Source organism: Agrilus planipennis, unplaced genomic scaffold, assembly GCF_000699045.2.
Source record: "Agrilus planipennis isolate EAB-ADULT unplaced genomic scaffold, Apla_2.0 scaffold5, whole genome shotgun sequence".
Classification (NCBI taxonomy): domain Eukaryota; kingdom Metazoa; phylum Arthropoda; class Insecta; order Coleoptera; family Buprestidae; genus Agrilus; species Agrilus planipennis.
This window is the reverse complement of record NW_020442468.1, coordinates 2,123,919-2,130,285: the sequence shown is the minus strand read 5'-3', so window position 1 is coordinate 2,130,285 and position 6,367 is coordinate 2,123,919. Positions and strand designations below refer to the sequence as shown.

The 6,367-nt window shown below is 34.0% G+C and overlaps 1 protein-coding gene across 3 annotated transcripts in view; it reads right to left on the bottom strand.

Annotated features, from left to right (window-relative positions):
- Positions 1-4,954: 4,954 nt before the first annotated feature.
- LOC108736405 (voltage-dependent calcium channel gamma-5 subunit) overlaps positions 4,955-6,367 on the bottom strand; it is a 408,324-nt gene continuing 406,911 nt past the window's right edge. For 2 of the 3 annotated variants that reach the window (XM_025981263.1, XM_025981264.1), the window contains one exon: positions 4,955-5,334. The gene's annotated coding sequence lies outside the window, so the exon portion shown is untranslated. The remainder of the gene's footprint in view (positions 5,335-6,367) is intronic. The other variant, XM_025981265.1, reaches the window with a different exon arrangement.

Genomic DNA, 6,367 nt, shown 5'->3' with positions numbered 1-6,367 from the left:
CTTTCGGTCGTTCAAGCATACCGTTGTTAAAGAGAGCAAGTATTCGGAAAATAGAAGACAGACAATGACGCTCGAAATAAGGTAGATTCATTTTAACGACAAAAGGAACTTTTCTGATTTTAAAAATTATAAAAGTAAAACACAATCACCCCGATAAGCAGAAATCTTATCATTGTCATCGGCTTTTCAATAATCTAAATGTGGCTCACAAAATTGGTTGTGTTTGTTGAGAATTGAAATACATTCATACATTTACGGAATCTTTGGGAAGATAATGAATGAAATTCGGGTGTTTTGAAAAAGGCACTGTATGCATAAATGTCTTTTCTTTTCAATGGTTCAAACGTAATTGCCATCGGCCTTTCGATAATCTAATTACGGTTAACAAAACTTGGTTGTGTTTATTGAAAATTGAAAATCATTTATACGTTTGCGTCATCTTTGGCAAGTCAACACACCCAAAGGAAATTTAAAATTTTAAAAAGGCATTATGTGTATGAAAGTCCTTTCTGGAGCCTTCAGCTTTATTTGAGTCGTTATTTTTCGAAATTAGATCCCACTTATTACAGAATGGAGAAGCAAACATATTCTCCTTGTAATACAAGATCAAAAAAGTTTACTTTATTCAAAGATCAGGAGTTAATCTTTAAAACAAATTTCTAATTGCTATTTATATTAAATCTAGGGAAATGTCTAATACTCTCGGTCGACGGTTCAAGCATACTATTGTTAAAGAGAGCAAGTATTCGGAAAACAGAAGACAGACAATGACGCTCGAAGCAAGGTAGACTCATCTTAACGACAATTGGAGCATTTTTCATTAAAAAAATATTAAAAGTAAACAACAACCCTTGAAACAATGGAGTGCTTTCAACATTGACTCGTTAACTTCAGAAATCAGCCTCTACGAACTATTAAATACACAATTAAAACAATCTTCTTGTAATATAAGATTAGAAAAGGGTAGTTGTAGTATTGGTGGTTTACGCACCCCGTAAATAGCCTTCAGACCCCCTGACAAACGGTCTCATGGGTTATGACGTACAAAAAGGCATTAATATTCTAGACAAATTTTTAATTACTGGGTAGAACTATTAAATAGGGCAAGTATTCGGATATTAACAGATGCACAATTACGATTAAAATAAGCTCTACTAATCTAAACGACAAATGGAGCCTTTGTTATTTAAAAAATATTAAAAAGTAGATCACAATCACCTCGATGATTATATAGTTTAAAGGCAATGAAACGGCTTTCAGTTTTATTTAAGTTTTTATTATCCTAAATTAGATACCACATTTTACAGAATGGAGAAGCAAACATTTTCTCCTTGTAATACAAGTTCAAAAAAGTTTAATTTATTCAAAGATCAGGAATTAATCTTCAAAACAAATTTCCAATTTCCATTTATATTAAAACTAGGAAAATGACTTCTCACGGTCGACAGTTCAAGCATACCGTTGTTAAAGAGAGCAAGTATTCGGAAAATAGAAGACAGAAAATGACGCTCGAAATAAGGTACATTATTCTTAACGACAAAAGGAGCATTTTGCATTAAAAAAATATTAAAAGTAAACAACAACCCTCCCGATAATCATAAAGACTTAAAACAATGGAGTGCTTTCAACATTGACTCGTTAATTTCAGAAATCAGCCCCTACGAACTATTAAATACATAATTAACACAATGTTCTTGTAATACAAGATTAGAAAAAGGTAATTGTAGTATTGGTGGTTTATGCACCCCGTAAGTAACCCTCAGACCCCCTGACAAACTATTTCATAGTCACAATCTTATTTTAAATGGTTCGTAGACTTAGGATACCAAAAATTATTAATCTAAAAATTATCATATTTTTCTATAGTTCGTTCAATTTCTTTTTTATTTATTAATTTAAACTAATTTCGCAAATTATCTCTTTTCATTTCTACCACTTCGAAAGCTCTCCGTACTTAGGCTCGTCGATAGCGCCACCAGACTTTTGTTCTAGTGACTGCTTGGATTGTCATAGTGGAAAATTCCACATTCATTAAATAGTGTTGGATGATTATGTATTTGGATTAATTGTTTTGGAAAATCTGTGAATTATGCCGGTTCGGGTTGCAGTATTTAGTGAAATCAGTGAAAAACAATTGATTTTCTCACTATATGGTATAAACAGTTAATTAACTATAAAAAAGTGTTAGTAAATTCAGTTAAGTATTTTGTTTATTGTGGAGTTTTTTACTTTGGAAAATTAATGGTGAAACGTGATGTCCGGTGAGTTTTTCACTTATGACATTTGTTCTCAAAATTTGGGTGGTAGTACTAGAATTTTGATTTTTCTTTTTTCGAAGTTGAGAATTAATTAACGTATAACTTTTATACAAATTAATATTATGTAATCGTAATTTTTGTGAAATTAGGCTTCGATAGATGAGGGGGTTGCTCCCCTTATGAACAAATAACAGATACTGTCTGATTATACAAAACATTCATTCTCCATTTCTAATTCGAAATTTTGTACNTTGCATTTTAACTTAAGATTCTTTTACTTACTCATACTTGCATGTTATTGTTATTTAGTTTTTTTAGTTTTGTTTTTTCTAGCTTTGTTTTGTGTGTTATGATTATAGTTTATTTATTTTCAATAAAACTGATTTCTTTTCAGCAGTAGCAGTATCAGGATCTCTACAATACGTCTTCAGGGACCCATTGGTGAATTCTACCTTTATCATCGGTCCCGGGATCGCCTGAATTGCAATGGGATTCCCATGGTCACCATCAGGGTCTCCGTGGGGTTGCAGAGGTTTGTTAAGTCCTTTATATTAATTTAAATTGGACTTGTAATAAGCTAATCAAAATCTAAAACTTACCTTCTAACATTGCCTTATTTTTCTCATTTAATTTTTTCCTTAATTTTCTTTAATAAATTTACCTTCCTCTTTTTACTGCTAGCATGATCTTTTAATAATTACTTTTCCAGTTTTTATCCTTACGTTTAATTTCGTTTCCTTTTTACTCATTGATCATACTTTTAATGATATTTACTTTTTTTTTGGTTTGACTTCATTCTAGACTTGTGTATACTTTCTTTATAACTTTGTATAACTTATTTGTTTTTAAATAAAACTAATTTTGTTTCAGCAGCACCATACTTACCTTCATCAGCTTAACACCAACCCCAGTACCATAGCATTACAATGGGCTTCCCTTGGGTACTATCAGGACCTCCGTTGAGTCCCAATGGTATGTACTGTTCTTCAAATGAATTTTAAGTTTAAAACTTACCTGTTCATTCACCTTCTTTTTTTTTAATTTTGTTTGCTTTTATTGTGCTATATTAATTAACATTTTACCTTTTCCTTTTACTTTTAACATCATCTCTTAAAATTTCTTTCTTTATTTTTGCACTTTAACTTAAGATTCTTTTTCTTACTCATACTTGCATGTTATTGTTATTTAGTTTTGTTTTTTCTAGCCTTGTTGTTTGTGTTATGATTATAGTTTATTTATTTTTAATAAAATTGATTTTGTTTCAGAACTAGCAGCATCAGGATTTCAGGAAGACGTCTTCATGGACCCATCGGTGGATTCTACCTTCATCATCGGTCCCAGGATCACCTGAATTGCATTGGGATTCCCTTGGTCACCATCAGGTATGTTAAGTTCTTTATATGAATTTAAATTTGACTTGTAATAAGCTAATCAGTATCTAAAACTTACCTATTAACCTTGCCTTATTTCTCTCTTTTAATTTCTCCTTAATTTGCTTTAATAAATTTACCTTCCTCTTTTTAGTGCTAGCATGATCTTTTAATAATTACTTTTCCTGTTTTTATCCTTACGTTTAATTTCGTTTCTTTTTTACTCATTGATCTTACTTTTAATGATATTTACTTTTTTTAGTTTGACTTGAATCTAGACTTTATAATTTAAACTTTCTTTGTAACTGTGTATAACTTATTTGTTTTTAAATAAAACCAATTTTAATTTCGTTTCAGCAACAAAGTCATCAGCAGCACCATACTTACCTTCATCAACTTAACACCGACCCCAGTACCACAGCATCGTCATGGGCTTCCTATGGGTACTATCAGGATCTCCGTGGAGTCCCAACGGTATGTTGTTTTAAATTTAAAACTTACCTGTTCATTCAAACCTTCTTTTCTTTTTAATTTTTTTCTTTTATTGTGCTGTATTAATTAACATTTTACCTTTTCCTTTTTCTACTAACATCATCTCTTAATATTTCTTTCTTTATTTTTGCACTTTAACTTAAGATTCTTTTACTTACTCATACTTGCATGTTATTGTTATTTAGCTTATTTATTTTTAATAAAGTTGATTTTGTTTCAGCAGTAGAAGCATCAGCATCTCAGGAAGACGTCTTCATGGACCCATCGGGGGATTCTTCCTTCATCATCGGTGCCGGGATCGCGGACTCCTCCAGGATAACATCCTGATGGTGGAGGACAACTTCCAACTTCGAAGGTGAGGATCCGCTTCGAAGATCGTCGACCAACGAACGAAGCCATCTTCAACGATGAGGATTTTTCTCATCGTTGAAGATGGTTTTGTTTGCTGGAAGACGACCTTCGCAGTGGGGAATCATCCTCGACTTTGGAAATTGTATTTTCACCATTGGGATGTCATCCTGAAAGGGGGGTCATGACTTTCTTCGGCGCGGAAAATCCTCCGGATCGTCACCGGAGCGGCTTCGAATCACAAAAACTTTCAAAGCGTTACCCGGGAGTCGTAAAAAAATTTTTTTGTTATTTATATATTTGTTTATTATTAATAAATAAAATACATTGTATAAAATTTTGTTTTACATCCCCCCTCCTCTCCCGCCCTGGGGCTCCCACGGAGCCCCTTCCCCCCGCGTTGGGGGCTCCCATCGAGCCCCCATCCCCCGCAAGGGGGCTCCGATCGAGCCCCCTTCCCCCGCGATGAGGGCTCCGAACGAGCCCCCACCCCCCGCGTTGGGGCTTCGAAATTTCCCAAGATTTCGAAGTGTTTGGTCCTTCCAAGGATCCCAAGGGATCAACTCTGGGACTCCGAGTCCTAGAGTTGATCCTTTTAGGATCCTTCGAAGTCCAAAGGAACTTCGAAATCTCGGGAGATTTCGAAGCCCTTGGTGTCCCTCGTCGGATGACGTCCCGTTGAGGGCCGGGTGTCCGCAGGTCTCCCTCGATGACGGCTCGGTGAACTCCTGATGTCCAGAAGCCTTCCACGATGACGTCCTGTTGATTTGCTGATGCCCTGACGTCTCCTTGAACTCCTGGTGTTCAGAAACCTCTCGCGATGATGCCTTGTTGAGTTCCTGGTGTCCAGAAGTCTCCCCAGAATCCTGGAAATTAAAGACGTGGAAATTAGTTACAGGTGTTACTGATAATCGAATTTGTATTTGTACTTAACAAAAACTTTATTAAGGTTCAAAGACAACAAAATTAATTTCATAAAATAAAAGCAACTGATGGAGCTACTAAAGGAAAAAGTAAATCTCTTTTAATTATTAAGAAAAATCTTAAAATATTAATTGAAATAAAAATAGAAACAAGGAGACCATTTGTATAATGTTTAAAAACCAATGCTGTTGAGCTAAGAAAAATAACTTTACAAATGTATGTGTGCTCAAAAACCGTTAATACATCTAAAAAGCCTTTCTAAACCAATATTATGTAAATAACGCATGCTTCACGATAACATGCTTAATTCAGGTGAAAAAGGGCAAAACAATTAAAGAACGTGTTCAATAACCGCAGTTGGGAAAGCTTGTTTCAAAATTCGAAAACTGTAGGGATATGGGGGTAAATAAAAGGCTTAATACTATAATCAATTAAACCTATTGCAATAGTTGGAACAAGACAGAATTAGGTATTGGACCAAAATCTGAATTCATAAGATTATATTTGTTCGTTTGAATGTATAAACTTTCCCAAACGTCAAGTTCGGATTTGCAAGAGACTTCTTTGACTAATTTTAAACATTTAGGGCCTATAGGGTGGTTTGTTTTAAAAATTTGCTGGGCAACACTTGACTTATCAAATCTGTTTAGTCTAAAGTGAGCAATATGATATATATTTTAGATTCAGATTCAGATTTTGGTCCAATACCTAATTCTGTCTTGTTCCAACTATTGCAATAGGTTTAATCGCAATTTAATTTCGAATTGTGAAGCATTATATTATCAACGGTTGTTGAACACACACATTTCCTTTACCCATTTCCTTACTTGTTTGCCAAAGCATACATTTGTAAAGTTACTTTTCTTAGACCAATAGCATTGGTTTTTAAATATTTTACAAATGGCATTGAACGTTTTCACGTTTCCCTTCCAACCCTTCTTTCCTTTTTGGTCCTCAACCTCAGCCCCTATAAAT